The following is a 14514-nucleotide window of genomic DNA, read 5'->3' as shown; positions in this document are numbered from 1 at the left end:
AACATTTATTCAAACTGAGAATTAAACTTTGAGACAAAAACACAGCCTCTAGAGATTAAACATAGGCATTTCAAACTTGCACAAGTGTATTATGCTATCCTTAATTATCAGATTTGAAAAAAAACAGTTTATACTCTGGTACATTCATAAACTGTACAGGAAAATCCAGAAGATATGAATGGTTCTTAATTTAGGATGCAAGTAATTCCAATCATAGCAGTACGTAGAAAGTTGAATGCTTTGTAGATATTATGCATATTTAAATAAGAGAAGAAAGCTATTTTTAGTTAGACATCCAAATCCAGTTCAGACTACTCCTTATTCAGGATCCTCATCCTGATTTACAAGACATTGCAGAATGTTGACCCTCCCCCACCCTCACTTCCCTAACCTCCCTTTTCCACTGTAGTTTACTCCTTTCCACCTTCCATAGACCCTCCCTCCCTGTTCTCTTCCTAGTGCTCCTATTGATCTGCCCCCACTAAGGCAAATTCTCTGTTGATATAACTCCACTGACTTCAGTTGTTCTATGCCCGCAGAAAATTTGTCCCGTAATTCTTTCCATTCTTGATTTCATACCTAAAACGCTGCTGTCATGCTTGGAACATTCCCTTCACCTTTATCTGCCAAGCACTCTCTCACAGCTCCTGTTCAAACCCACCTTCTCTTCAGGTAATCCTTCCCATCTTCCCCTCATCCACACTTACTGAAATCGTTGTCCTGTGACTTTGCTTGGGTGTGTCTCATTTAGTCTTGATTCACATAGATGCTGAGCATTCATAATTCAAAGTGAAGTTATTGGGGAGTGTGTGTGCTCAGCAACTTTAAAATCATTGCCTACGCTTTCAAGGCAAGGACCATGTCCCATATCTGTTTTATAAGTAAGTACAAGTTTACTGAACAATTTGCTTTTATTGATAAGTCATTCTGTTCACTCTTGCAATAATGAATTATCAGCTTTTGCCTGTGAACACAGATTTTCATGAATTTGTAAGAACTGGTAAATTTGATCAAGACCCAAATGTAACCATCATTAATTGTACTATGTGGCAAAATTCCACGGCGGAACACATCAGCTTCGTTACATCAGACCAAAACCCATAGCTTTTGCACCAGTAAAAAAAAAATAAAAAAAAATAAAATAAATCACATTATGCATTTTTGTGGAAAATATTGAAAGTTTAGATAGTAAATGGATGTTTTCTCTTTTCAAGTAATATCACATCTGTGATTTCCAGCTTGGTGGGAGAGTTTTTGGGAAGTGGGGGGAAAAAGGGGGCATTTTTCCCTGCACAGTTATAATTGATCTGTGAGAACTGAATTTCTACCCCCAAGATACAAACGCTGTATGAATATTTTTAGTGGTTCAGTATTTGTGATCCTTGCCAACAACACACACAGGCCATCTTTACTAATGCAATGTACTTGTGCAAATTCTGCATGCTTATTCATGCAAAACTCCCATTAACTTGATCTACTGTTGATGCTCTTCAGTGATAATTTTGTAAATCAAGACAATCAAGATTTGACCCTGTTCATATAAATGAGCAGAACTTGCCTGATTTTCAAAGCTGAGCATTCGTAACTCCCAGTGAAGCTCAGCATCTTTGAAAATCTTGTCACATCACAACGTACCCCTCTCAAATTATGCTCTCATTTATACCCATGAAATTCCATTAACTTCAACAAAAACTTGCATCAGCATGAGAGCAGAATTTGGCCTATATAAAATAAAAAAATTGTATATGCTGTGTGTGAGGGTGAATCACCATGAATTTTATAAGTTATTACAAAATAAAAAGACAATCCTAAACTCATTTCTGTTATACCTCCAAGAGACTGAAACAGCATCTGAAATTAAAGATCATTCGTTATGTTTAACTCCTAATCTGTTGAGCTCTCAGAACATTTGTTATACTAAATCAGAATTTCACTTGCAATATTCAAACATGTTTTGATGGAAGAAAAAAAAGATTATGAGAGGCACACTGCCTCAGCTTATAACATCAACACTGCTCTCTTGTGGCCGAAACTTAAAGTGAAATATTGATCTGCTTTGCACTAAGCACCACAATGCTAGGACATAAAATGCCTGATTGGTGAGGGAAATACGAAACAAACACCTGCCAATAAATATGGCTGCTGAAGTGTGGCATAAATAAGATAAAGAGCAAAAACAACAAGACAGATCACTAGTCTTTAACTTCTCAGGTGTGAAGTATTCAGCTGATCTTTCTTACTATAGTGTTCATGCCAAGCTTTCAAGGAAAAAACACTACTACTTGCATCAGTCAGAATTCTCTTTTTCAGCCAATTCTTGAGACAACTTTATCAGAGCAGAGTTAAGAGTCAGTCTGTTCATTTCCAAATACTTATGCCTTCAGGAAATTCAAACCACAGTGCCATATATGAAAGACTATTGCTGTTATGCCTTGAGCTGTTGAGCTCCAAGTCATTTGATATTTTGAATCAGAGTTTCATTTGTAATTCAGTCACTTCCTCATTTTTCTCCTGCAGCCTCTATGTGTAGAATATGGAAGGTTGGTCTCAGTGGCTAAGCAACGATACAAATATACACACACACTCACTCTCTTGTGTTAACAAGCCATGGCTTCAATTCAGCAAGTTACTTAGCCCTGGTCTACACTAGGAGTTTAGATTGAATTTAGCAGCGTTAGGTCGATTTAACCCTGCACCCATCCACAGGACCAAGCCTGTTTTATCGATTTAAAAGGCTCTTAAAATCGATTTCTGTACTCCTCCCTGGTGAGGGCTTTAGTGCTAAAATTGACCTCACTGAGTCGAATTTGAGGTAGTGTGGATGTAATTTGATACTATTAGCCTCCAGGAGCTATCCCAGAGTGCTCCATTGTGACCAGGTAGACAGGAGAAGCCCTGAGAACTTTTGAATTTCATTTCCTGTTTGGCCAGCATGGCGAGCTGATCAGCACAGGTGACCAAGGAGTCCCAGAATCGCAAAAGAGCTCCAGCATGAACAGAACGGGAGATACTGGATCTGATCGCTGTATGGGGAAAAGAATCCGTGCAGGCAGAACTCTGTTCCAAAAGATGAAATGCCAATAAATTTGCCAAAATCTCCAAGGGCATGATGGACAGAGGCTACAACAGGGACACACAGGGGTGCCATGTGAAAAGTTAAGGAGCTGAGGCAAGCCTACCAAAAACCAAAGGATGCAAATGGTCGCTCCAGGTCAGAGCCCCATACATGCCACTGCTATGATGAGCTGCATGCAATTCGAGGGGTGGGGGGCCTATCACTACCCCACCACTGTGTGTGGACACCTGCAAGGGGGGAGTCTCACACAACAGGGATAAGGGTTTTGTGGATGATATGAGGAGGAGACGGTGGTTGAGGATAGCACACAGCAGGCAGGTGGAGAATCCCTTCTCCCTGGCAGCCAGGAACTGTTCATCACCCTGGAGCCAATACCCTCCCAAGGCGGGCTCCCGGACCATGAAGACAGAGAAGGCACCTCTGGTGAGTGTACCTTTGTAAATATAATACAGGGTTTAAAAGCAAGCATGTTTAATTATTAATTTGCCCTGAAGACTTGGGATGCGTTTGTGGCCAGTACAGCTACTGGAAAAGTCTCTTAACGTGTCTGGGGATGGAGTGGAATTCCTCCAGGGACATCTCCACGAATCTCTCCTGGAGGTTCTCTAAAAGCCTTTGGAGAAGGTTTCTGGGGAGGGCAGCCTTATTCCGCCCGCTATGGTAGGACACTTTACCACACCAAGACAGTAGCAAGTAGTCTGGAATCATTGCAGAACAAAATATTGCAGCAAATGGGCCCAGGCTTTGGTGGCATTCAAGCAACATTCGTTCTTTATCTCTGTGTGTTAGCCTCAGAAGAGTGATATCATTCATAGACACCTGGTTGTAATACGGGAAATTTGTTTAAGGGGACATTCAGAGGTGCCCGTTTCTGCTGGGCTGTTTGCCTTTGGCTGAAAAGAAATCATCTCCGCTGTTAGCCATGCAGTGGGGGGAGGTCTGTTCATGCTGAGCTATTCGCGTTTGGCTGACAGGGATCTTCCCTGATACTAGTGATGTGGTGGGAGGGGGTGAAGCGATCATCCGAGAGAATTGGAGGGGGGTGGTTGGATTGTGCTGCACATTCACCCTAAAACCACAGCCTCTCCTTTTAAATGGCCAACCCAATGGCCTTTGCTTGGTATGGGAAAGGAGGGCGCTGCTGTTTGAAACTGTTCCCACATGTTATGAAGGTTGAAGAAGCCAAAACCCTTTGCCTTACCATGGCTGACTTCAAGACGAAATCTGTTGCCCAGCCGAGCGTGTCATGTCTCACACCAAACCGGCAGGCACTCAATATAAGAGGCAAAATCCGACCTTGTATCAAAAGCATATGTGCTATGTAATGTGAATCGCTTGATTCAGTGTGAAATAGTCTTATCTTTGTTCTCTAAAATGTATCTTTTTAAATACTCCCCTCGCTTTTTTTCCTCTTGCTGCTGCAAAATGTTTCTACTCTCTCCCTATCATCTCCGTCCCAGAGGCTAGTGCAGATTAGAAAAAAAATGCATTTGTGATGACATGTTCCTCCTGCACTGAAAGAGCTCAGCAGAATGCGTGGAGGCAAACAATGGCAGAGTCCAGGAAAGCGTTAAATGAATGCGATGAGAGAAGAGAGGAGCACACTGAGAGGAGGTAGGATGCAATGCTGAGGCTAATGTGGAAGAAAACTGACATGCTCAGGCGTCTGGTGGAGCTGCAGGAAAGGCAGCAGGAGCACAGACCGCCGCTGCAGCCCTGTATAACCACCTGCCCTCCTCCCCAAGTTCCATATCCTCCTCACCCAGATGCCCAAGAATGCGGAGGGAAGGCTACGGGCACCCAGCCACTCCACCCCAGAGGATTGCCCAAGCAACAGAAGACTGGCATGCAGTAAGTTTTGAACTGTGGTGTGGCCTTGTCCTTCCCACTTCCCCTCATCCACCACCTCACCCAGTAATTCCCTCCTCACCCACCCCTCCCAGGCTACTTTGTGAGTTTCCCCCCTATTTGTGTGATGAATAAAGAATGCATGATTTTGAAACAATAATAACTATTGCCTCTGAAAATGCTGATTGAAGGGGAGAGGTCGGTTGCCTTACAGGGAAGTAGAGTCAACCAAGGAGGCAGGTTTTCATAAAGGAGAAACAAAGAGAACTGTCACATCGTAGCCTGGCCAGTCATGAAACTTGTTTTCAAAGTTTCTCTGATGCTCATTGCTCCCTGCTGTGCTCTTCTAATCTCCCTGGTATCTGGCTGCGCGTAATCAGCTGCCATATGATTTGCCTCAACCTCCCACCCCGCCATAAATGTCTCCCCCTTACTCTCACAAATATTGTGGAGCACAGAGCAAACAGCAATAACAATGGGAATATTGGTTTTGCCTAGGTCTAACCTAGTCAGTAAACTGTGCCAGCGAGCTTTTAAATGTCCAAATGCACATTCTACCACTAATTCTGCACTTGCTCAGCCTATAGTTGAACTGCTCCTTACTACTGTCCAGGCTGCCTGTGTATGGCTTCATGAGCTATGGGAACAAGGAGTAGGCTGGGTCTCCAAGGATAACTATTGGCATTTCAACATCCTCAACAGTAATTTTCTGATCTGGGAAGTAAGTTCCTTCCTGCAGCTGTTCAAACAGCCCAGAGTTCCTGAAGATGCAAGCATCATGCACCTTTACCAGGCATCCCATGTTGATGTTGGTGAAACATCCCTTGTGATCCACCAGTGCTTGCAGCACCATTGAAAAGTACCCCTTGCAGTTTATGTACTAGCTGCCAAGGAGGTCCGGTCCCAAGATAGGGATATGGGTTCCATCTATTGCCCCACCACAGTTAGGGAACCCCATTGCAGCAAAGTCATCCACTAAGACCTCCACATTTCCCAGAGCCACTACCCTTGATAGCAGCAGCTCAGTGATTGTGTTGGCTACTTGGATCACAGCAACCCCCACAGTAGATTTACCCACTCCAAATTGATTCCCTACTGATCAGTAGCTGTTTAGTGTTGCAAGCTTCCAGAAGGCTCTCACCACTCGCTTCTCAACTGTGAGGGCTGCTCTCATCTTGGTATTCTTGCGCTTCAAGGCAGGGGAAAGCAAGTCACAATGTTCCATGAAAGTGCCCTTACGCATGCGAAAGTTTTGCAGCTATTGGGAATCATCCCATACCCGCAACACTAGGCGGTTTCACCAGTCTGTGCTTGTTTTCCGGACCCAGAATTGGCGTTTCATGGCAGGAACCTGCCCCATTACCACCATGATGTCCAGATTGCCAGAGACCGTGCTTTGAGAAAAGTCTGTATCCATGTCCTCATCACTATCGTGATCGCGCTGTTGTCGCCTCCTTGCCTGCTTTTGCAGGTTCTGCACACGCTGCAGGATAACGTGCAAGGTGTTTACAATGCTCACAACAGCACCGGTGAGCTGAGTGGGCTCCATGCTTGCCGTGGTATGGCGTCTGCAGGAGAGAAGAGTTGCAGCGGAAGCGGTCGATGACGACGGATGCCACGAGAATAGATATTTATACAGAAAGACAAGAGGACCTGCGAGGTAGATTTATGGCACCAGGAGAGCAGAGTTGCAGCGGAAGTGGTGGAGGATAACGGTTAGCACCATGGACATTTCCCTGAGGAAGAACACACATATCCAGGAGCACATCACAGACAACATGGAGAAATTCGCTATTGAGACAAGAGCAGCAGAGCAGAATTGCAGTGGAAGCAGTGTATGATGACAGTTAGCAGTCCTATTGCACCGTCTGCTGACGGCAGCACCCAGGACACAACGGTGGCATTGTCGGTGAGCTGAGCTGGCTGCACGCTTGCCGTGGTATGGCGTCTGCACGGAAAAAAGGTGCAAAATGATTGTCTGCTGTTGCTTTCATGGAGGGAGGGGCGACTGATGACATGTACCCAAAACCATTCGCAACAATGTTTTTGCCCCATCAGGCATTGGGAGCTCAACCCAGAATTCCAGTGGGTAGCAGAGACTGTGGGAACTGTGCAGGGCCGGTGCAAGGATATTTTGCGCCCTAGGCGAAACTTCCATCTCCCCCCCCACCCCAAATCACATACGTTATACACAATACACGGTCACAGAGTAACGTTATAATTTAGAATTTATGTTTCCGCTCTTTAAGTTTAGCAAAGTTAGAAACAAGTTCGTCCAAGTCAATGCTGTGAGCAATGTCATGTTCTAGTGACAAGGTAGATAGCCCAACAAGTCTTTGTTGGCACATATGATGTTCGCAAGGTATGTTTTATCAACTGAGCTTCTGAGAAGCTTCGCTTCACCATGGCCACAGAACTGAGGAGAGTCAAGTAGATGCGCAAAGAGCAATAACTGTGTTAGGGACACTATCTGTAGCTGGGGGGTCAGGGCTTTGTGGGGAGGATGGGCGAGGGGGTTGTCCAGTTCAGAGGGACTGGCTCAGAGCTGGGGGTTCAGGGCGTGGGGGAGGGATAGCGGGGTTGCCTGGGGGCGACTGGGGGGAGCTCAGCTCTGCAGGCTGCGGTTCTCTCCAGCCATCCGGCACAAGGGAAGCGGAGCGGACAGTCAGAGGACCAGGGGGCAGGAGCACAGGCACCTGAGGCCAAGTTGTGGGGCAGCACTTGCTTACCTTGCCCAACGCATGAGCATTGGGGTCCTCTTTCTTCCTCCACTCCACCAGACCACCGTTGAGGTTCTTTTCTTCTCCATGCCCCTCGCTGGGGCTGACGTGGAGGCTGAGCCAGGGGGCAGCCCCCACTTTCTTCCAGAAGCACTGGTGTCGCGCCGCCCTCGCAGGGTTCCTGCCACGTGCCCTAAGCAGAGCTGCGCAGCTCTGCCCAGTCGCCGGTGCCCCTGCCAGCAACAAGAAAAATTGCATAGGCTGGAGCCCCTGCTCTGGGAGGGAGAGGGATTCTGAGCCTCTGCCTGCAGCCCAGGGATTCCTCTGGGCTGCCGGCTGCCGCGGCGGCACTCTGACCCGGGGGGCTCCCTGGGCTGCCGGCTGCCGCAGCGGCGCCCTGACCCAGGGGGGCGCGCTGGGCTGCCGGCTGCTGCTGGCAGCTCAGACTCCCTCTCTATCCCAGCAGCAGCGGCTGCACAACCATTTAAAAAAAATTGGGGGGCGCCGCTTTTTGGCTCCCCCAAATCTTGGTGCCCTAGACAACCGCCTAGTCCACCTAAATGGTTGCACCGGCCCTGGAAATGTGGGATAGCTACCCACAGTGTAACACTCCGAAAATCAATGCTAGCCACAGTAGTGTGGATGCACGCCGCCGACTTAATGCACTTAGTGGGGACACACACAATCGACTGTATAAAATCGCTTCCTAAAAAAAACCTTCTATACATTTGACCTAATTTCATAGTGTAGACGTACCCTCACACACATTTTGTCAGTTAAGCTCAGGCGTAGCCCCACTGATTTCAGTGGGGTTACCACCATGCTTAAAGCTACATGCATGCTCAAGTACCTTGCTGAATCAGGGCCTAAGTTTGGCAGTCGTCATCAGTATGATTTTAAAAGTTGCTTTCATTTCTGTCCTTGTTCAAACAGCTGGTAACATTTTCTCCTCAGCTTGGAAATTTAGGACATTTATGTCCTATCACTAAAACAGTGTTCAAACTGAAATCTGAGGAAACCAAGGACAGATTTTTAAATGTATTTAGGCACCTTGTGATATTTTCAGAAGCACCTAAGTAACTCCCAGTGATTTCAATAGGAGTTAGACACACACAGGAGCTTTTGAAAATCCCCCTAGGCACCTAAATATATCTTTTAAATATCTGACCCTGCTTTCTGTAAAGAAGCTGTTGTGGTAAATTTCTAGCGGAAAAACATAGGTGGTATTTACCCAGAGGACAGCCCACAGTTTGTTATGTTTTCTTTAGATTTAAAAACCACAAATAAGTGAGTTTTTTCAAAGTGTTGTGAATGAAATGTATGCAATTGTACACAATTCACAGTATTCATTAACAGGGCTAACCATCTTGCACCCACACAGAAGGAATCAAAGCTGCCAGTTATGTACGATGTCACTTTTTGTGCAGAAGCTGAGATATAGTCTCATGCCATTCATGTAGTGCAGCATACTAAATATTTTGAGACACTTTGGCAGCACAGAAACAAGGGACAAGAATACATCACCAATATCAAGGTGAAATTGAAGTCAGTGAAGCTGTGTCAGTTTATACCACCACAAGTTTAGAGCCAAATTTTTTATTTTCCTAAAGCTCAGCTAGGCCCACACTTCAATGCAATATTTTGTTTATGTATTGAAACAAAGTTGCTATTTACTTGCCAGAGATCAGGGAGTGAGTGAAAGGGAGGTGTTGAATCATTACAGGAGTTCTTTTTTTCCTTCAGAGAACTGTCTCTACACTATGGGGATTACACCAGCATATCTACAGGTCAGAGCCTATATCAGGGGTCGGCAACCTCTGGCATGCAGCTTGCCAGGGTAAGCACCCTGGCGAGCTGGGCCAATCGCGGCTCCCACTGGTTGCAGTTCGCTGCTTCAGGCCAATGGGGGCAGTAGGAAGCCACGGCCCGCACATCCCTTGGCCCACGCCGCTTCCCGCGCCCCCATTGGCCTGGAGTGGTGAACTGCAGCCAGTGGGAGCTGTGATCAGCCAAACCTGTGGACGCAGCAGATAAACAAACTGTCTCAGCCCACCAGGGTGCTTACCCTAGTGAGCTGTGTGCCAGAGGTTGCCAACCCCTGGCCTATAGTCATAGCCTACAGCAATGGAAGGGGTTTCTTCACATACCACCTTTCCAGATGATGGTAGCTAAGTCAACGGATGCATTCTTCCGTCTGCATAACTGTGTCTACACAGGGGGTTAGGTCAGCATAGCTACATTGGTTGGGGTATGGATTTTTCAGGCCTCAGTCCAGCACTAAGTATTCCCCTTTTCCTTCCTTTGATATCTGATAATCACTTCTCAGATGCAGAAGCATTGCTTTATGATCTCTGGTGGAGAATAGTGCTTCCTGCCCTGAGCTTCACATGGACAGTGAACTCCTTTCTATGTTTAAAAAAAAACCTCAGTCTCTAAACACAAGACACTTTCTGATGATTTTTTAACTCTGAAGTTCTAGATAAGCAAAGAAAGGCTAGGATGCTCCAGTGAAAAGATGCTAAATATAATAGTTTCAAGACCAACAGGGACTGGGACAGTATAGGAACAGGACTGAAAGAGGCCTATCACAATGTATTGGATTGTTCACTCCACCCATGTTGAGAACAGCATTGACCAGCTCCAGAGAAAGCTGTACAGTCTCTCTGCTGCAGCAACAGTCCTGCAAAAGGTCTGGTTTGAATGGAGTGGTTGAGGAGATTATTGGTTCATCAAGAAGAATTTTTAGAGCTTCTCCACAGAGAGGAAGAGTTTCCAAACAGTTCATCCATCTCATTTCCACCTCTGATGTTTATTTGTATGGAACATAAATGACAATCCACACAGTTCTTCATCTCTCCAGGTTTTTAAAGTGAGTTCAGATTTCATGAAAGCTCATTTATAATCCTGGAGACTTTATAATCCCATCCCCAATTTAAGACAAAAGCAGTACAACAGAGATAGAGTTGGCATCTGTTTTTTCATTCCCCTGTAGAGTTAGGCAGAAGGCAGGGCCATGCAGGACACTTTTATCCCCCTGAGATCTTGATAAAACTTTCACAGAGATACTCTGCAATCCTCTCCTGAAGGTTTCTAGGAATTGCTTCCTCCCCAATAGAACACTTTCCCACCCTACTCTGCAATAGTTTGGCTGGCACCATTGGAGTAAACAGGCTAATAGCATATGGGCCTGGACAGCTTCAGAATGCCAATAGCATCTGTGTTCTCTGTGCCTTTGTGACCCTCAGAAGTGAGATATAAAATCACAACCACCTGTGGAAAATAGTGTCAATATTCCATGCCATTGCCCTATGCTCATATCCATGGAATAGGGACCAAAATTTTATAGCTTCATGCAAGAGAAAAAAAAAAAGACCCCACCCCTCATCAGGCCATACTCACCATGGTTGCAGCTGGAGAACAGGGCTGTGCCAAGGCACTCCGAAACCACTACCACTGCTAATCCTTCAAGTGCTCTTTCAAAGCCACCATCAACTGCATAGGTCCACACAGGGGTCTTGTAATGCCCTTGTGTCTGGCTTTTTAAAGTCAGCTGCCACACCACCTCCATCTTGACAGCAGCTTTTCCCCCCTTTACTTTACAGATATTATGTAGGATGCAACAGGCAGTTAACACCATTGGGATGTGTTTCTGACTGAGATCCAATCTAGTGAACGCACACTGCCAGTGTTTCCTTTGGTCTACCAAAAGCACATTCATACAGTCAGTCAATCTGCACCTGTTGAGCCAGTAGCTGAATCTTTTCTTGGTGCTGTCAAGATGGCCAATGTACTGCTTTATGAGCGTGGGAGCAAACAGTAGGCTGGGCCCCGCGAATCACTGTTGGCATTTCATAAAATGTCCCTACTTGCAGCTTTCTGAACAGGCCTGTGTTCTTAAAGATGCAGGCATCATGCACGTTCCTTAACCAACCCACACTGATATAGATGAAGTGTCCTTGTGATCCACCATTATGTCTTGCACGTTGCCAAGAGTGACAGACCTGCATATCAGGAGATGATTAATGGCCCTGTAGACTTGCGAGACAACAGTCTCTCCTGTGAATGTTCCATCTCCAAATGATTTCTCACTGACTGGTAGCAAATCAGTGTTGCATGATTTCAGAGTACAAGCACCACTCATTTCTCCATTGTCAATGCAGCTCTCATTTTGCATCCAAAAGTTCTGCAGCCACTGCTTGTCATCCCAAACCTGCATAATGATGCAATCCTACTAGCCAGTGCTTTTTTCTCTGGCCCAGAAGCAGCGATCCACTATTTGCAGCTGATCCGTGAATGCCATCAATAACCCTGAATTGTTTTTTCACTATGTCCCATACAGGGGCAGCTCTAGCTTTTTTGCTGCCTCAAGCACGGCAGGTAGGCTGCCTTCAGCGGCTTGCCTGCAGGAGGTCCCCAGTCCCTCGGCTTCAGTGTACCTGCCGCTGAATTGCCACCAAATCCGCGGGACCAGTGGACCTCCAACAGGCAAGCCGCCAAAGGCTGCCTGACTGCTGCTGTAGACGAGCGGACCCACCCCTGTGGCGCCTCCTGCTGGTGTCTTCTGGGAGTTAGCTCGATTCCAGCTCCAGAGCGCCCTCTGCAGGCCAGTGATCCGCCTGTCCTCTGGCCCCCGTGTCCCTCCCTGGAGCCGGTGCCCTTTTACCTGGGGTGCTGCCCCCTGGCAGTAACCCCTCAGTCTTAAGATCTCCCCTCCCTGGGGAACCCCCACCCACTATCCCCATCTTGCCTCAGTATGTGGCTACTGCCAGTCATTGTCTAGCCCTTGCACCTTGGGGCAGACTGCAGTATCAACCTACTCATCACTGGCAAGGTTGGGTTTAGACCTGCTGCCTTGGCCTACCCCTGGGCTTCCCTGTGCAATATCCAATACCTGTTAGCCTTATGCTAGGCCACAGCCTGGGACTTTCGAGGCTGGAGCTCCCCAGCTCCTCTGCCTTTCCCCAGCCCTGCTTCACTCAGGTACCTTATGTCCAGCTCCCTACAGCCAGGCCTATCTCCCTCTACAGCTAGAGAGAGAGACTCCTTGGGCCTCTGGCTCACAGCCTCTTATAGGGGCCAGCTGGGCCTGATTGGGGCATGGCCACAGCTGAGCCTACTATCCCCAATGAGCTCAGCTTAGTAGCTCCCAGCCACAACCTTCCCCCAGGGCCGTTTTAAGCCCTTCAGGGCAGGAGCAGGGAAACACCCTGCTACAGCTGCCCTCGCAGGGACTGGCAGGCTGCCCCCCGCAGCTTGCTGCCCCAGACACACACTTGGAGCACTGGTGCCTGGAGCCACCGCTGGTCCCATAACAACCTGTCCTAGAAGAAATCCTCACATCTCCAGTTGTTGAGGTACTTCCTATGGAACAGCAAATACAGGAGAATCCTGTGACCTGTATTTGCAACATTCATGAGAATAGCGTAGAGTTCTGCAGGCTCCATGCTTCTCTCAGAGATGCCAGGCACCAAAAAGTTACACATGCGTTTGTGGGATTTTAAGTCACAAAAATTATGGAATATGGATAGTATCATGGGATGGAGAAAGTTGCATGCTGAGAACTTGACACCTAGCTCCCAGAGATCTCTAGGCAAGTCATTTCTACCCTACAACACATTGCAAAAATTTCCCAAAAGGAACTGTGCTGGACAGCAGCACCTGGGAAACAGATACCTACCCAACAGGCACCACACTTTACATTGACCCAAGCACTCCTGGTGAGTATGCACAGCACTGACACAAGTAGCAGAGTATGCATGTACCCAAGTGATATGTAAATGTAAGCGTCTGCATGCCAACATAAAACTTGCATCAATCAGCGTTTGTAGTGTAGACGTAGCCTTAGAGCTTTGTATTGTCTCTCTCTAAAGGGGCAAACTTAACTTAGATCCAAGGCAAATGAATGTCTTTGAATCACTTTGATAATGTTAAAGTTACCACTTTGACAAGATAAGATACCATATTGCTGATTCAGTCACTTGCATAATGATCTAATGACCTTTCCTGATTGATGCCAAGCTCTAAAAATATACACAGGACCATTAATGAGCCTCAGCTATTAAAAAAAATAAAAATAAAAAAAAAATCACCCACACCTGGGCAATTCTGAAAAAGTGACTTTTTATTACAGGAAGCTGAAGCATTTAATTATCCTGCGTCCTAATATAGTTGGAGGAAGAAGTGAATTAAGAAAGGAAACTTGAATCATTAAACCAAATCTTTAAGTGAGGAAGGATTATTCCTTCTTTCCATACAGATGCCAATAATCACTGATGTAATTCTCCTTTACAAGAGCGAGTCCCCAGAGGAAACTGCCTACAACTAGACTAGTGGATTGCAGTTACTTTATACAAACAATGGACCCAGTCCTGAAATGGGCTCAGCAGTGGCTCCAGGCACCGACGCTCCAAGCACGTGCCTGGGGCGGCAAGCGTGGGGGGCACCCTGCTGGTCCCTGCGAGGGCAGCAGGCAGCCAGCCTTCGGTGGCACGCCTGTGGGAGGTCTGCCCATCCTGCGGATTCGGCGGGGTACGCCGAAGCCACGGGACTGGTGAAACTCCTGCAGGCAAGCTGCCAAATCTGTGGGACCGGGGACCTCCCACAGGCAAGCTGCCAAATCTGTGGGACCGGGGGTCTCCTGCAGGCAAGCTGCTGAAGGGGCTATGCCATTTAATTCAATTTATTTTACACCACATTGAAGATTGTTTCAGGGGAAGCTTGGCTGCTGGTGAAAGACAGTTAGGGTATCAAGTATCAGAGGGGTAGCTCTAGGAGTAGGATTTTATATTTATATTATAAAAATTAATGTATAATTTAATTGTTAGCTAATCTCATGTTCTTTGTATAGCATAACATAGCCGTGTTAGTCTG

Source organism: Chelonoidis abingdonii, chromosome 4 (assembly GCF_003597395.2).
Source record: "Chelonoidis abingdonii isolate Lonesome George chromosome 4, CheloAbing_2.0, whole genome shotgun sequence".
NCBI classification, from domain to species: Eukaryota; Metazoa; Chordata; order Testudines; family Testudinidae; genus Chelonoidis; species Chelonoidis abingdonii.
The sequence above is the reverse complement of the archived record's forward strand: the minus strand, read 5'-3'. Positions refer to the sequence as shown.